Source organism: Myotis daubentonii, chromosome 11, assembly GCF_963259705.1.
Source record: "Myotis daubentonii chromosome 11, mMyoDau2.1, whole genome shotgun sequence".
Taxonomy (NCBI): domain Eukaryota; kingdom Metazoa; phylum Chordata; class Mammalia; order Chiroptera; family Vespertilionidae; genus Myotis; species Myotis daubentonii.
The window spans coordinates 41,195,969-41,215,070 of record NC_081850.1 but is presented as its reverse complement, the minus strand read 5'-3'; the positions used below and the strand labels follow the sequence as shown (position 1 = coordinate 41,215,070).

General features: G+C 35.0%; 1 pseudogene; it reads left to right on the top strand.

Moving 5' to 3' along the window:
* The first annotated feature begins 440 nt into the window (after positions 1 to 440).
* On the top strand, positions 441 to 17,276 carry LOC132212717 (ferritin heavy chain-like; annotated as a pseudogene).
* The last annotated feature ends 1,826 nt before the right edge of the window (positions 17,277 to 19,102 follow it).

Here is a 19,102-nt window from a genome sequence, read left to right as displayed (position 1 = left end):
AGGCATCAATAAATGAAAAGGCTAAGTGAAAGAAGTCCACACAAAAAGCCACATACCGTATGCTCCCATTTTTGTAGCTTTTTTTAGCAAACACAACCTTGTAGGGGTAGAAATCAGATCAGTAGATCCAAGGATCTGAAGGGAGAGGAGGAGGGTTGATTCTGAAAAGTAACAAAGGAATGTTTAGGGTCGTGAAAATGACATGTTGATCATGACCTTGACTACACGCAGTATGTTTGTCAAAACTCATAGGTCTTTGACTTTTAATGTATGTAAATTATACCTCAATAAATCTGACCTTTAGGAAAGCACAGATTTTGATTTAGTAAGAGCTGGATTGGTATCTTGGCACAAGGGATACTGAAATTGTAACCTTGGCTGAATTTCTTAATGTTGCAATATTGGTATACCTCTCTTTATATTGGAAATGATAGTAGAGCATGCGATTTTTGGCACATAGCCTCCTTCTGCGTGTTAGTTATTATGCAAAGGATGTGGATGATCATTATCCCAGAGGAGTGGGAAGTGGTAATGGGATAGAGGTAATAGGTACAAATTTAACTCTTTTCTAGGACGAACAGGAAAAACCCATGCACCCCATCACTTCTGAGGCCAAGCTTATCAAATAGATTCAAATGGAAGATTTTCACAGCTTACAGAAAGTAATTTTAAGTTTCATTGCCAACACAGGAAAAATATAAACTATAAATATATGTGTGTGTGTCATACACAGTTTGTTAATTGGAGTGTGAATGCAGTAGAAAGAGGGCATGAGTAATAGGTGGCTTAAGCCAAATTTAGTTTAGTCATATCCTGGCTCTGCCAATATACCTCAAGCTTAAATGGTATCAGTGAAGCTGTTTCAGACGTGAATTACTGCATAGCATTATCCTTGTGCCAACTGGGCTGAAATCTGGAGGTAGTTCATTTCTGCAGCCATAAAAGATAGACAGTATCCTTTATGTTTTATTTATTTAGCGCATCACTTAAGCCATATCTAACTTTATATGCACTTAAAAAGCTAAATTCACAATTTGTGAAGCAAACTCATTCTGGAAAATAAGCAGTTTACAATATGAAATATATTTTTGTGTAGAGAAAGTTGTTGGAGATGGTATTAAACAGGCAGCCTCACATAAGTTATTTGATTGCCACATAGAACTACTAATAGTAATTAACCACTTTTGGTGACTCTTTATGGGAAAATTTGTTTTGACTATGATTTGATAAATCTATCTCCTCACTGCACCTATGTAATGGTAAGCAGATCCTTATCCTTTCCCAGAATCTAATGACAGAAAAGAAATTCTATTTATTGATCACTATTCAAGAAACAGATTTGGGGTATAGATCTTGATTGTCTATTTTCTCAAATTCATGTTTTTGTTACCACCTTTCTTTAATATACTTCTGTTTGTGAGAGGTGCAGAACATATTTGAGAGGAGGCTATAATTGTTTTTAAAAGTCTAAACATTTAAATGTTTAAACACTAGATGTGTCTATTGTATATAAATATGCAAGTATATATTTATAAATTAGCATTTAATAGCACTGAATTAAGAGTCTGAGCGCTTGTGGGGTGCCTACTTTTGTCCATAAATCAGATAAATAACTTGACCTAAGGGTTAAGCAGTGGTTGGTTTGAAATTTCAGGTTAAGAATTGCTTATTGCAAATCAATCAAAAGTCAACCCACACAGTTCTGAGATTCTGTTGCAATCCAATATGAAGATGTTATTTAAGGAGGGAGAGGAGGAGGAGCAGGAGGAGGAGGAGAAATTATGCTGTGTGACCCAGACAAAATTATGAGTGAAAGGCTGACTCTATCTAATATGATGCCAAATATGATGCAAAGGGGTGGGGAAGAGCATAGATTTATAAAGACAACCATTCATCCAGATGTTACCAAACGTTGGTTGCTATAAAAAAAATTACTTGTCATGTCTTGTTTGGTACTGGGTACTCTGCACCATAATTTTACTCTGAGGAAGTTTAGAATTTCAAGCACCAAACCTTAGATTTTGTCTAAATTCTTAACAAGAGAGGAAGACTCTGCCAAGGATCAGCCTACATTTTTCAATCATTTTCAGGAACTAGTTGCCTAATAATGGTTGCCAAGACATTAACCCAAAGGCTAAATATTGGCGATGAAATGCCATGTAATGAGATTAAATAACAGATGGAATTTTTAGACCCAATTCCTACAAATTATTTTTGAAATTCTTGTTTTTCTGAACTCTACTTTTTTCACCTTGTCAGCAATTTTCTTCTTGATTTTTTTTTACAGAGAGGAAGGGAGAGGGATAGAGAGTTAGAAACATCAATGAGAGAGAAACATCGACCTCCTGCACTCCTCCTACTGGGGATGTGCCGGCAACGAAGGTACATGCCCTTGAACCGGAATCGAACCTGGGACCCTTGAGTCCGCAGGCTGACGCTCTATCCGCTGAGCCAAACCAGTCAGGGCCAATTTTCTTCTTAACACCATGAACAAGTGGTGAACCGATAGTTTTTCATAATTATCCAAATAAATCTTTGATGCTAATTTGTTGGCAGTCTTTTATTACTGTTGAAAATCTTACAAAAAAAAAAAAGTTTCATGGGGACATACAGAATTTCTGGCACCTTTGGAATCTTGGAATCTTTTTTTTTTTTTTTCAAAGATTTTGTCCTGCAACAAGGTTCCATTAGTTTAAAACCTGTGCAGAGTAACATTTTACCTGCTTTTCTAAATGTTGTGCTGAGGACATCTGCAGCTTTAATTTTTGTTATCAATTAATATAAAAGGTTTAAAAATGAAACTCCCAAATATTCACTTATTAAATATTTGAAGAGACATTCAATTTGTTATGTAAAACCATTTTAGAAACAGAAATATAATCTTTCAAATATTTAGGAATCGTGTAAGGTACTTAAAAATATATATTCTACCTTCTTTTTTTAAAAAAAAAAGATATATTGTTATTGATTTCAAAGGGAGAGGGAGATAGAAACATCAATGATGAGAGAAAATCATTCATTGGCTGCCTCCTGCACGCCCCTACTGGGGATCAAGCCCACAACCCCGGCATGTGCCGTTGCCGGAATCAAACCCGGGACCCTTGAGTCCGCAGGCTGATGCTTTATCCACTGAGCCAAACTGGCTAGGGCTCTACCCTCTTAACAAAGATGTTTGATTATACAGGTTTGCAATATAGTAAGAAAGGAAAAATTTTTGAGGACTATTGTGTAGTAATTACATTATTAGAGGATAAAGATACTTTATTTTTGTGACTATGGTTAACATTAGTGATCTGAAATGTATTTGTGATTTAAAAGAAAAATTTTTTAACTATCAGATATTCAATATGGTAAGATTCATAAACATTCTTAATTACAGTCTGAATTCAATTACCTAGCATTGTTAAAATTTTAAGCATCTGATAGGACTTCTACCTCGAGGTCTATCACCAGAAGTTCAGCCTTTATGAAGACAAAATACTTATGGATTCTAGAACTGCAAAATTATAAAAATTTGAATCATGTGTTGTTTAACAATGTGAAATTACTAAAAAATATAATATATACCATAAGATAAGTATGACATCTTTATTAGGTAGAGTGATTATTAAGTGGCCAGTAGCTGATTCTCCATTTTGCTTGTGTATTTAGTGAATTGTATTTAGTATTCATTTAATGAATATTTTTTGAATGAACTTACTACATTGAACAGACTCTGATAAAACCATGTTAACACAGGATATCATTGTGGACCTTGTCAATGTCTCATTAAACATTTTAAAGCAGTTAAAACTGGAGTATGTTACAAATGTGTATATAGATTGATAAATATATACATATGTATATAGAAAGTACATAACGCAGTTAATAAACTTAGGTCCATACCTAAAAATAAATTTAAAAAAGTTTTGAAAAACAGGCTTTATGCCTAAGAGGAACTATACCAAGATCTATATTTTCTATTTGGATAATAATATGGATCTAGTGAAATATAGGCTTTGTACTGTTATTATTAAAAACTTGAATTGCTTTCATGAGTAATGTCTACTTTATATAAGTTGTAGCCTAAAATGTCCCCATTAGTAATTCCAAAAACCAAAGGACTAACCAACAAATGATATTCATTGAGGACTAAAGGAAGAATAATATATGAGGCTCTTGAGAATCTTAGCTTTAATTCTAGCTATACCATTAGAGATATTTTCTATTAGGTCAGGGACATGACAAACATGGGAAAACTAGAGGCCCGGCACACAAAAATTTGTGCACTCGGGGGGGGGGGGGGCGGGTTCCCTCAGCCTGGTCTGTGCCCTCTTGCAGTCCTGGACCCCTCGGGGGATGTCCACCTGCTGGCTTAGGCCCGCTCCCCCAGGAAATTGGGCCTAAGCTGGCAGTCAGACATCCCTCTGGCAGCCCGGGAGCCCTCAGGGGATGTCCACTTGCCAGCGGGGAACAGGCCTAAGCTGCAGTCAGATATCCTCAGTGCTGCTGAGGAGGTGGGAGAGGCTCCCACCACCACCACTGTGCTGGCTGCTGTCAGCCTGGCTTGTGGCTGAGCAAGCTCCCCCTGTGGGAGCGCACTGACCACCAGGGGGCAGCTCCTGCATTGAGCGTCTGCCCCCTGGTGGTCAGTGTGTGTCATAGTGACCAGTCGTTCCCAGTGGTTCTGCTGTTAGGGTCAATTTGCATATTACCCTTTTATTATATAGGATATGAAGAAGGGTTTATTTTGAAAAATCCAAAAGATCTGTTACAATGAAGCACTCAGTGCTAAAAAAAAAAAACAAAAAAAAACTAAAACCAAAACATTCATCAGGGAATCAGAAAATGTGGATTTTGTCTGAGCTGTGCTGATATCTGATTGTGTAACTCTGGACATGTCACTTAATCTTGTTGGCCCATAATTTTTTCAATTCTAATATGAACGAGGTTACAGAAGGATTTGATGATCCTAAACCCTGAGTCTAAATTCCAGTGGGTTTCTACAGAAAGTGATCAAGTCAGGGAGTATGGAGGAATCTGAGTTCTATTGGCAATGAAAGAAGTCGACCATCCAAAATGTTGGGATGCAAGAAAGACTGAGGGTTCCACATGCCACACACTGTTTCCTGCTTCAAGGAAATCTACGTTCTATCGCACAACCTGCTAGCTCAGTACTTTTGGTTTTTCTGATTCTTGTCCACAGGACACTGCACTCGCTTGCTAGTTTGTATGTATTTGCTCAGAATAATCATGTTAAATCCAGAGACTAACAGTGGGGACCTAGGAAGTGGCAGCATTTCAGCTTCAAGAAGGCAGAGAATGAGGCTGAGCATTCTTGAGGAAGATTGCAAAATTGCTTTTAGTTCGCATAGTGTATTTTCTAGTCTGAGATTTCTTTTAATGGGAAAAAAAGTGATATTTAAAAGGAAAAACTTGGATGTTTCCTAAAGCAACATTCAAAGCAATTAAATGGAGCTTTTTAAGCAACATGATCTTTTTCATTCTCACAATCTCCTCTTTAGCCTTAAGTAAAAACCAAAAGAGACCTTTGAAAAATGATGATTTTTTATATGTAATATGTGATCTTTTCATGTTTCTGCTGTTGTATGCTTTTGAGCTGGCTAACAACTATAGCTATGTAGCCAGAAGAAGGGCAGACTTGTCTTATATCCTGTGAAGAGGTGACTACCTGAAGTGTGAGAATGAAAGAAAATATAAGAATTCTATGAAAGGTTTTACTACAGAGAATATGGGGCCAAGACCTTCATCTAACCCTGGATACACATTATTCTTAATAATGCATACAGGTATCTTTTTTTTTTAGCTGACTTTAAGAAGTGAGCTCACGAAAATTGACAATATTTTATAGAAACAGATTTTTTTTTTTAAAAAAAAAGCATAGTTCCGTTTCCTGTATTTTTCACAGTTCTTTAATTTGAGACATATCACTTTTATCTCGTCTTGCTTTAACACCAGATTTGGTTTAATTAAATTTATGTCAAATGAACACATGAAACGAAAGGAAAATCAGAAAGCCTGCAGTTGCCCATTAGTGAGTCAGTGACTGCAGTGAAAGGCTTTTGAAGCCTGGCTTACTGCCAGGACAAGCTTGCAATGATGCTCAGAGACACCCATGATGCTTTGAAAGGGAGGACTTAGCTGACCTGAGCCTGCTCAGTGGAATCAGTCAAAATCCTCACGGGCTGGATGTAAAATCTATAAGTCTCTGCCTTCAACCATTTACCTGTCAAAGGAACAGAGTAGGTGACATGAACCACAATCTGTATAGAAAACTAATTGTACTAGACCCATTTACTACTATTATTATTATCATTGTCATTGTTATTGATTATGTGGGTGGTTTTGTTTGTCTGTTTTGAAAGCAACATTTCAAGCTTTTTGAAAGGTAGTGCCAAACTGCCAATTTCTGGAGCTACTCTATCAAAACAATCTTTAACTTAAGGCTCTCCTAATTAAAACATCTGTCAACTAGTCAAATAACACATGTTGTTAGAGGATACAAAAAGTATACTTTAGGAGCTAATAATTAGAGCTTTGCAAATGTCACTGTTAAAACACCTAAGTTGTTTTAAATTTATTTTAAAGTTAATTTTTGTAAATGCAGCCCCAAATGTTTTGACACTCCTGTTATAATGTAAAGTAATTTACTGCTTCTTATATTGTTTCTGATACCATATAGTATTTGGGGAAGGTTTTTTCGTGTTTGTGTTTTTATACTAAAACATCTAATACCTTCAGCCTTGCCACCTCTATATAAAAATAAGTTGTACGAATCTACCAATCAAATGCAATGTGTGTTTTTTTCTGTTTTTGTATTTAGACATTTTCTTAAGGGATATATATATATATATATGTATATATATATATATACACACACACACACACACACACACACACACACACATATAACTATGTTTATTCCCTTTGCTTATTAGAATCTGATCCAGAGGTTCATTTGCATTTTATATTTTCATATTTTAGACATTAAAGTCTTTATACAACTTTCAACAATAAAATAAGTAAATCATTATGTAGCAACAGGGTGAGCTGAATGTTAGTAAAACAAGACATAACAGCAAGCTTGGTAAACATCTAGAAATGTCAGAGATCCAGTGTGTGCTGGTGTATTCTAAAGTGTGTTCTAAGGAACTGGAATGCCACAGTGGAGTTGGCTTTGATAGACTATTGTTTTGAGAAGAGATAGTAGCTCAACACAAGACAACATTTCTTGCCCAATCGCAAAGTTCTTGTTTTGTGGAATTTGTGAAATATGTTCAGCTGGTATCTGCCACTGCCTCTAGTCAGATATTAGTAGCCTTTTCATCTTTACAATATCAGATAAGATATGAAAATATTCAGCATTTTCAAATTCCATAGAATATAGTGCAATCCTAGTAATATAAGAAAAAAGTGGATTTAATTTCATTCACATTAACTTTAATGAGGTTAAAAATGTAAGTTTATATTCAAATAATTCATTTTTTAAAAATCTGGCCTTTTTGTGCTCAATATATATCTAATATTTAAAATATTATATAACACCATCACATATCTCCAAATAAATTTAATTATGATTTAAAATGAAAATTTTCATTTTTATGAAAGAATCCTCATGTCTTCAATATTAATTCTTACTGCCATATGTATTTTTCATTTTGAAAAATTTGTCAGTTTCTTTAAATATTTTTTTAGTGAAGGATAAATTAGATGATCTGTTACTACACATGATTATGGTAATTGAGAAGAATCTGAAAATGCTCCATCCAGAGGTATATAATAATAAAAGTTTAGAAATTGACCATATTTGTGAACATGGTAAGTGATAGCCTTGCTTGCTTGTTTTGGATTGGGTTAAGATACTATTAGATGTCTGTAGTTTTTTTATTTTATTTTTTTATTCATGAAGACTTTTCCAAAGGGTTACGGAGAGAAATAAGCAAGCATTCAAAACTATTCTAGAGACTGCTCAGAAATATTTATTCCCTCCTGAAAAAATATTTTTCAATAAGCTCTTTTAAACTAGAATATATAATGACCACAGTATGCAGGGAAATTTCTTTTTTTTTCTACTTTGAATTATTCCAGTAATTGTGTAGTGCAGTTTTTCCCCCTGGCACTGCCGACATAGCCTCTTTATTCCACATTTTAAAACCAAATTGCCAGAAATGTCTGAAAGGCTGTTCTTCAGGAGGAAAAAAAAAGCACTTCAGGCCAAGCTTTTGCTAACACAAGAGCACATAGGAGATGAATTAGGGGCGTAACAGAATGCTGGGAGTACCTTTCACACTGGAATCAAAGGCATGCCACGAGGAGTCAACATTTTGCCTGAAGTTGCTCTCTCTGACTTTCCTGTTGCCTGTAATGAAGTAGCTAAAAGGACATTTGGGACAATTCTGGGCCAAGCAGAGCTGTCTTAGATCCACCTAAAGAATCATAGCCAAAGAAAAAAATGATTCTGAGAAATATCTCAATCCAGTTCTCTATATTTGTCCCTGGAGAAGCTTGCTAAGAAGACATGGCCCACTTTTTTACTGGAAGCAGAATTTGAGGTTCAATCACTTGTTCCTGACTAGTCTCCAGTCAATTGCCACTTGTTTAATTCTGCCTTCATTTTGATCCAGTTGATGCTAATTTAGGAGTGTGTGTTTCATGAGGATGCAAATTCCCAAGCTCTGTGATTTTATTTATATCCTTAATTACCCAAAATGAAAGTTTTAGGATGAAATGAGTGTAAAAATCAGGAACAAACATTTTAAAAATGATCTGGCCTTTACCCACATGCTACTATCAACAGTAAGACTGACAGGAAGGTATTTGGTCAGAAACTTTTCTAGCTCAAAGTATTGATTAATACAGAGGCCCTGATATTCTGATTATGTCAGAGCCCAGCTAGGTACCTTCACAGCACTTCCAAAAGAAAACGGCTCACAGTGCCATCTATGCATTTATATTCATGCACTGAGGCAAGTAGGTCAATAAATAGATAGGAAACACTTGGAGCATTGGGGAAGTTAAACTTTATTCCACCAATTTTGTCACATAAAAATCGCATTCGTAGTTTTAGACTCAGGGGTGGGCAAACTTTTTGACTCGAGGGCCACAATGGGTTCTTAAACTGGACCGGAGGGCTGGAACAAAAGCATGGATGGAGTGTTTGTGTGAACTAATGTAAATTCAAAGTAAACATCATTACATAAAAGGGTACGGTCTTTTTTTTCAATAGTTTTATTCATTTGAAACGGGCCGGATCCGGCCCGCGGGCCGTAGTTTGCCCACGGCTGTGACAGACACTAAATTGTAAAGGCAACTCATAATTCTAGGCATCTTTTTAGGCAAAGAATTCTTTAAAATTTTTTTTATTGATTTCAGAGAGGAAGGGAGAGGCAGAGAGATAGAAACATCAATGATGAGAATCATGGATCGACTGCCTCTTGCACGCCCCCTACTGGGGACTGAGCCTGCAATTCAGGCATGTGTCCTCACCTGTAATCAAACTGACCTCCTGTTTCATGGGTTGATGCTCAACCACTGAGCCACACCAGGCGGCAAAAAAATCCTTTTTTAAGAAATAAAAGCATATGACCTGTTTTAATATTATCCTCAAAATTAATTAATTAAATACATTAATTTCTATTTTCTCCCTTAGTTGACATTGAGAACACATGGTAAATGGTAACAAAATGTATTTAAAAATGTAATTTTTAAGAGACATGATTACCCCTCATATAAAATACAAAATATTCAAGTTGAATAAGGTTGATTATTCATACTCAAATTTAAAACGCAACTTGAAGATAATATACTAGTATTTTTTTTTCCTTACTGTAACTGTCCATAGGAGAGCCCATGTCACCTTTGCTGTTTAGAACAATAACTTGTTTTAGCTCTTGTCAACATTGGAACCAAAATGCTTGGGGTCATATTTTAGAAATCTGTTTTTGAATGCTGTCCTTCCAAATCCCCTGGTTCTAACCAGATCGTCACAGAATATTGAAATGTTCACAGCAAAGGGACACACAAGTTTGAAGGTTCCAGTCAAGCTGATTATACAAAGCGATAGCACTAGGGTTGTCAAAAGGGGGGACAATGTGCATTTTCACTGGCAAATGATAAAGATTCGGTGCAGCAGGGCAGCTGCAGTCCCGAGATCAGAGCCATTACCGGGAGAAGGGATTTTGATTAACACCATTAACTTCGCACAGAAGTGAATTTGAAAGAAACAATAAGGGCGAATATTCCCAGTGCACATCTAAAAATGTTAATTAATACACCTCTGGAAAGATGGGCACTTACAGTGCAGTTACAAAGGTGCGGTGAATTCACAAACTTTGTTCAGCATTCACCCTTGCACAGTGATGGGGTGCTAAAAGGAGGGCGATGAAATCACTTACAGTTTGCAGTTCAGCTATGCGGAAGTCTGCAGTAGGTGTGAGTAAAATACACTGTGAAGAATACGTGGCTCAGTATTATACCGCAAAAACGAACTTTGCAACTGCTTATGCATAATTAACTATCGGGGACTAGCCTGCTCTGGTGCACCACTTTATCAAATAATAAAAAAATTAAACTTATAAAATACAGACTCCTAGGTAACCGTGGTCACAGTAAACGCCTGCCTGCCTTTGCAGGCTTATTATTTCCTGAATCTGTAGCTGACAGCCTCTATGAACACACAGTTTTGCATATATTTTGTTTATGTATAAGCCTTGGTATTTGAGTCACCTCCTGCTGAGACCCCTTCCTACCATATGCTTCTGTTTTTCTTCATTAGGTGATGTGATCCCTTCTGACTGTTGCATGCACGTGAAAGGACAGTGGGCTTGGGGGTGGGGAAGAAACCCCGCTTTAAGAGAGTACACATCAGTTGGCCTTCAGCGGCTTGGAGCTGATCGCATCTGACAAGTGTTATATGGACTCTCGTAATGGATGTGTCTGCTTTAGCCGAGAAGAGGTGAAAAGGATGTGATTCCCAGTGAAAGAAAGCAACATGAACTATCATTTAATTACTGCCTAATACAAAACTCCCTACGAGTCCCTGTTGATTTATCATTCTGGCTTCTTCCTTTCTTTATGAATGAACAACCTAGTCTTGTAATGCAGTACAAGTTAAGTCACACCTGTTATTCATAGGGACCCTCCCACCTGAATAAGGCAAATAATACATTTTACTATTCTAAGCAGGTATATTTCTGAAGTGCTTTAGAGTCTTAAGTATAGAAACTTTTCTATCATCCTGTGAAAAACAAGCAAACAAAAAACTTGCACTCATCTTACCCAGGTTTGTTTCCTTCCCTAGTTTAGAATTTGGTGTGCACTTTTTTGATTACTTTGCATACTGACCTTTTCAACTCTCTGGATTCTAAGAATCAATTAAAAACCTCTCCCCGCCTCCCCACTTCAGTTCTCACACCAATACCAGTGAAGGAGACTTAGTTTTTGTTTTGTTTTTTTAACCACATGCAGTTTCTGGATGTGCTGAAGCCGATATTTGCCAGCAATCCATCTTCTAACCAAAATTAGTTGTCCTAGTGGGGAATGGCAACTTCAAAATCTAGTGAAAGTAGTAATGCAAAGCTATTATTCATAGTAAAAGTACAGGAATTTTGCAATCAAATTGTTTCTACTCATTTCTTTTACTGGGAATACATTGAGGCAAAAAATGGTCATGTGATGTTTTAGATTGAATTCTACTTACATAGTATATTAAGTGACTTAATTGGAAATATATTAAACTAATTTAAATAGTAAGTTTCTGTTCACATAGTAAATACAAAATAATGATATTCTATAATTTTCCTTTCAATACATAATTTGCATGAATTATATTGAAGTTTCTGATATTTTCTTTTATTTGGGGAAGGGGGGAACTACTACTTATATTTGCCTTATCCAATTCTTTTTTATAAATTTAAAATATATATTTTATTGATTTTTTACAGAGAGGAAGGGATAGGAATAGAGAGTTAGAAACATCGATGAGAAAGAAACATCAGCTGCCTCCTGCACACTCCCTCTGGGGATGTGCCCGCAACCAAGGTACATGCCCTTTACTGGAATCAAACCTGGGACCCTTGAGTCTGCAGGCTGATGCTCTATCTACTGAGCCAAACCGTTTAGGGCTGCCTTATCCAATTTTTGCTGAAGTTTTCTTCTTATAGTATCTATAAAATATAGTAGCTCATATTATTTAGGCAAATTTTTCAACTAATATTTCACAAAAGGACACATATTAACTTTGAGAAACACATATGTCTGCACCAAAATCTCACGTGGAAAAGAAAACACTCTGTATTATTTAGTCCACATACTAAGTTCAATTACTTTTAGGTCATATTAATTTTTAAGCACTTTTTAATTTTGTTATATCCATATGTAGCCAGATAAAACTTGGAAAATAGTGGTTTTGTTACAGGCAGCCTGACCCATTGGTTGTCTGGTTTCAGTTTCCTTTTAAACGTAGCCAATTTGCTTATTTTCATGTTGTCAGGAAACAGTTAATATAATGATACTAAACTCGGCTGTTTATATGCTCTACATTTTTGTTTTCCTGAGGAATAATCACATTTATCTAATTTATTTAAGCATATATAATATAGAAACAGATACTCTACTAATGACAGCAATACGATTTTGAGTTAAAAGCTCACATTCAGAATTTTCCAAAGCTAAATCCTTGACGTTTTTTACAGATTCTAATGTTGGTCATTACAGTCATGTAAAGAAATATTTTTATCCAGTATTAATGTAGACCTCTGATTTGTATAGAAAGAGCGTCAATTTTCCAATCGTGGTTGTGGATGCTATTGCCTGTTCTCTTTATAATATTATATTACTTTGGAGCAGAGTGTGAGTATATAATTTTATAAATGATACATTTTTAAAATTTTACTGTGTAGATATAAATCAAATATTGATAATCTTAGAGAAGGAAAGGTTGTTTATGTGGCAGTTTCAAAAGAAAATAGTAGTTATATCAAATTGAACAATTTGAGCTCTTAACGCCAATTAAACATTCTGAATCCTGATTAAAAAAAATTTGATAGATTGAAACCAAATGTTACAATAAGGAGGAGAATTCACCAAATATTGTGAAGGTAAAATATTATTTTCAACTGTGATGTTCAATAAGAGAATGCTTTATCTCTTTGGTATAAATAATATTACTATGTGGAAATTTACTCAAATAGCAGCACACAAATGTCCTCTTGTGTAGTTGCTCAAGAAAAAAAATTAAAAAGTTAATTATGTTTTTAATGCAAAATCAGTTAAGCTTCAAATAGTTCCCAATGATAAGACATTAGTATTTCCTAGTTTTTTTTCTTTCCAAGTCTTTATTTTTAAGGGGAAAAGCAAAAACCATATTAAAAGAAAAATAACTGTTTTCATTTCTAATTTGAAAATAATCTTTATACATAATGAGTAACTGGTAGATTTCATGCTTCTAGTGCAGCATGGAGCAAGCTGCTTATTAAATTTAAGAAGTAAACTCCATCAATAATAGAGCTTTCACAAAACATTTTTAAAGGGTGGGCCTTTTTCCAAGATAAGTATCATACTATTAATTAATGTGGTTAAGGAGCATGAGATAGAATATTTAAAGATATTGCATTTGCTATATAACTGATCATCTTCTACTTTAAGGATTATTTTTGCATGATTTATGGGATTTTACATGTTTAAAGGAGAACTGAATAATAAAATTTTTCTGAGGATGAATATAAAACTACCAAAATTTTACACCTTCACTAACGGAGAAGCAAGTTCAGTGCTTATCTCCAGAAGTTCAAGGTTTCCCTTAGATGATTGGAAATGTTAATATTCCTTTTTTTCTTTAATTAAAGAAACACAGATACACACCAAAAATAGGGTTACTACAAATACATTTAACTGGCTGTCTTTGGCCCTGAGGACAAACCTCTTAATTTTAATAACTACAACAATTCTCATAAGGAAATCATTGCAGTAGAACATCAAAATCTCTTATAAGGTAAAATATTAAAAATATGGTTTCTTTTATAATCCTTGCAAATGGCAATAAAGTAAATGACACATAAAGTTTTAGGGAAGCTGGTCATTTAAACTGAATTTTGAGACTAGGGAGAAAATTTCATGCACAGAGCTCAGAGCAAATTTTATAGTCATCATTGCTCAACTCAGTGTAATACCTGACATTACTTTAATTTCTTCAAAGAAAATTCAAACTTCTTTATAACCACCATATCAATAACTCAAATACTCCCTGAATTTGGGGGTGGGATAGAGAGTAACCAAAAAACTCGTATGCATCTATGCATAACCCCTGGACACAGACAATAGTGCGCAGTGAAGACCTGGAGTCAATGGGGGGACATCTGTAATGCTTTCAACAATAAAAATACATTTTAAAAAAATTAAATAATTACCCCCGATGAAAAAAAACACACCCATATAAACAAAAGATGAAACAAAGATTTCCTGAATTCAAACATTTAACACTTGTCTAGTTATCAAAATATCTTTATGAAATTCACTAAAGTATCTATCATCTATGCAGAGATTTGTGGACAAAGAAAAGTTTGTACCCTATGAATAGTAAATAAACATTTTACAAAGTAAAAATGTATTTTTTACACTTATGTCTATTGGGTTTTGAGTAACAGCTAAAATAAAATCTTAGGTTCCAAATTTCTATTTCAATCTGATCTAATAACCAGAACAAATATTGCCGCCCAGAAGGTCTCTGGCAGCTGTACAACATGCAGTGAATGTCCATGGGTGGAGGGGTTGTGGTCATTTTAAGAGAGACCTCAGGCCATCATACAGGTACTTTGCACATCACCAATTGACGTTCTATCTCTGGGTTTTCAGAGAGCAGCGCTCATTGTGCATGGCTCTTAAACCGTTTGTGCTAAAGACTCAATCCCAAATCCAAAGGAAAACAGTTAAGGTTTACAAACTACTTTTCCTAATCATCGAAAGTACAGGGGGTGGTATTCTTGCTTCATTTGTGGGTCCACTCTAACTCCAAACAGATCTGAAACCATTACGACGCATGGCAGTTGGTCGATAGTGTGGAAAAACCTCATTTACTGACTGGCCAGACAGTTTTAAAACCTTCAGATTTTTCTAAGTCTACGTTATTAACTGTCTGACTGTAATCACATCTTCACCATAGGGAGCTTCAAAAGCTTTTCATTTGCATTGAATCAGTTGCCTTCCTCCCTGTCTTTTTTTCCCCCTGGAAATAAGCTTAAATAATTCAACAAACTACACACATGGCTAGTGATTATTGAACCATTCTGAAACACTCGAGGCAAATGGACCATTATGTGGTGGGAATTAAAACTTTCCTCCCAGCCACTGGGAGGGTATGTATTAATATATAGCAAATATTTGTCTCTGCAGGACTTCTTCTGTACTCTCCATTCTCCTAAAATATGTGAAAAACACCTACAATTGGGCCATAAGTTTTATTCACCTGTGTTGGTTTTGGAGATTATTAGGTTAGATAAAGAGTCTTTTGGTGGACATATATATTCAACATTTCTTTGCCCAAATGTGGAGACTAAGTTACTTTAAAAGAAAATACAGCACTTTTAATAGTCACATTACAAACAAGTAATAAATGAACAAATTACAGTATTGAAGCTGTTCTAAATTTTTACTGTACTTACATCACAATCTGATTAAGTATTTTGGCTATTTGACTTATTCTTAATTATAAGCACTTATATTTTGTTAGGCCTATATATAAAAGTATGTCTGGATATTTTACATTTGTAGTCACATATGCTTTTGAATTATCCTAAATCTTGACTAACATTTTGTAATTTATCTTGACATCTGTTTCTGTAGATATTTGGTGAATTAAAATAAAAATCCTGGGCATTTTCAGCCTAAGGTAGATGTTAGGATTCTATGCTAGAAGTTAAAATTCTATTTTAACAAAGAAAAAATTAATTTCAGAAGACATAATTTTTATTGATAGAGTGTTTATATTTATCTAAGCAGATAGGAGTTAAAAACAAAGAATAAACAACATAGAAATCACATATTTTCATACCAACAATAAATTTTCAATGTACAAAGTCATAAAACATTGAGTAGAAAATTTATTGGGAATAGAATTGTTGTTTTCTTTACTACATTAACTTTGAAGTCTTAAAGAATGAGTCATACTTCACTACGCAAGACTAATTCAAATAATTTTTATTAAAGCACTAGCTATTAGATATTGTATGTGTCCTTACATTCCCCAAAGTCAAGGGTATACCTATGCTAACAATTTTATAGAAATATCATTTGTGATTACGGTATAAATCTATCTGTTACCTCTCGTATGACCAGAAATCTAATCTGAAACCTTAAATGTATACATAGATAGATATACATATGCAGCGTATACAGTAACTACTACTTTTATGATCGTTTTAGTATTTATATGGCTTTCCCAAGCACATCAATACCAGCTCCAGCACACTACAGCAAAGGGCAAAAGGGCGGCACATGGCTTGAAAGTATGAAGAGCAAATATGGCTTACCATAGAAACATGATTCAGTGATGGCGAACCTTTTGAGCTCGGCGTGTCAGCATTTTGAAAAACCCTAACTTAACTCTGGTGCTGTGTCACATATAGAAATTTTTTTATATTTGCAACCATAGTAAAACAAAGATTTATATTTTTGATATTTATTTTATATATTTAAATGCCATTTAACAAAGAAAAATCAACCAAAAAAATGAGTTCACGTGTCACCTCTGACACGCGTGTCATAGGTTCACCATCACTGCACTAGGCTCTCAGAGGCCACCATCAACCGCCAGACCCACCTGGAGCTCTATGCTTCCTAATCTACCTGTCAGTGTCTTACCACTTTGACCAGGATGATGTGGCTTTGAAGAACTTTGCCAAATATTTTCTTCACCAATCTCACAAGGAGAGAGAATGTGCTGAGAAACTGATGAAGCTGCAGAACCAATGATGTGGCCAAATCTTCCTTTAGGATATTAAGAAACCAAAAGGTGACAACTTGAAAAATGGGCTAACTGCAATGGAGTATACATTACTCTTGGAAAAAAAGTGTGAATCAGTCACTACAGAAATTGCACAAACTGGCCACTGGCAAAAGTGACCCTCATTTGTGTGACTTCATTGAGACTCACTACCTGAATAAGCCAGTGAAATACATTAAGGAATTGGATAACCAGACAATCAACTTCAGGGACCCCTGAAATTGTCATGGCCAAGCATCTCTTTGACAGGCACACCCTGGGAGACAATGAAGAGAGCTAAGCCTCAGGTTGGCTTCCCATAGCAATGGAGGTGACTTCCCTGGTCACCAAACCAGTATGCATGTTGGAGTTCCCTTTATTTTTCTGTAACTTGTACCAAATCATCCACTTATGTTCTTTCATTTGTATCATTCCTTCAAATAAAGTAATATGGTACACCCCCCCAAAAAAAGAAACTTATTATTTGAACTGGTCTTCTTTGGGAGACTGTAAACTCCTTTTCTGACAAAATGTTTAACTGAGGCTGTGCAGATATTTGATAAGTACACTAACAAACTAAAAAACACATCAGAAGAATGTTATTGTTTTTTTACCTCATACAACTGTTTATGAATCTGTGATATTTAAAGATGCTATTAAGCACTTTCACATTTATTTCTGAGACGAAGTTTCAGATATTATAATCTCAGGGGAATAAGGCATATATTGGTTAATTTCAAAACTTATACAAAAGTCAGCAAAATGCTAATTTTATTATCCTCGCCCAAGGATATGTTTATTGATTTAGAAAGAGAGGAAGGGGAAGAGGGAGAGAGGGAGAGAGGAAGAAATGTGAGAGAAAAAATTCTATCTGTTGCCTCTCGTATGACCAGGAATCTAATCTGAAACCTTTTTGATGTACGGGTGATACTGCAACCAACTGAGCCACTGGGCCAAGGCGACACAATACTAATTTGGTAATAGACTTCTAAACATCAATATATTGGAATTTTTCAAAAAAGACCTTAGTTTTACATATGTCTTTGCATTAACTTCTCATTTTATCTTAGGTTGACTCTCCTTCAAGGTATTGAAATTGCATCCATTTCCATTGTTTGCAAGTATGTTTTTGATATGAAAGGTTTTGATTGTAAAATCAAAGGATATACTTGGAGGTGATGTTTTATACTTGTTTGCCTGTGGCTTTCTGAGAGAAAACATGCCATCAAAACCCCCTAAACATCCTCAAAACGTGGGAGGACCTTAATACATCATTGATCTATACAATTTCCTTTCTTATGTGACTGAAGAAAAAAAAAATGTCTTACAATCAATTTCCTTTTAGAAATCTCATTCTATAAGATGAATAATAAACCCAAAAAATTGTATAAAACCTAGTTATTATCATGTTGAAATATTAAAAATGAGGATAGCTCTTGGCTGATTCTGATGGTTGACTACTAAACAGCTCATTTCAACACTTTCACAACTGCACTTTTATCATGGTAGCCTTGCACGTTAACCTAAACCAAAGTGTTAATGGGGAAAAAAATCTTCTCTTGGTGTTCTAGGAAAGGAACAAAGGACATTCTCTTTCAGATGTTCAGATTGATAAGCATGAGATTCTTTGGACTGATCCAGTTATGCTATGATTATGAAAGTGCAAGATAAGAACCAATATTTCCAGGACAGAAGAGCCTAAAGATAGAAAGAAACTGGATGCTGGATGATGCTATTGAATTACTGGTTTAATCATCCCTGGATCCATGCTGCTTTTGGACTTCTTTGTGTAAAATAAAAATGAAGGTTACATAAAGACTTTTACAGACAAACAAAACCTGAGAAAATTCGTTGCTAGCAGACTAGCATGACAAGAAATATCAGAAAAGTTCTGCAGGCAGGAGTATGAAACCAGCTGGAAATTTGATATAAACAAGAAGTGAAATTATCAGGATTTGTGAAATAAGAATTACTATGACTTTGTTCATTGTTTTTAATTTATATAAAAGATTATTAATTTTTCTAAAGCAAAGCAAGAATATAAATGTATTCCTTGTTTTATAACATATTTAGAAATAATAGCAAAGGATAGGAGGGAAGAAATTAAAGTGTACTATTATAATATTC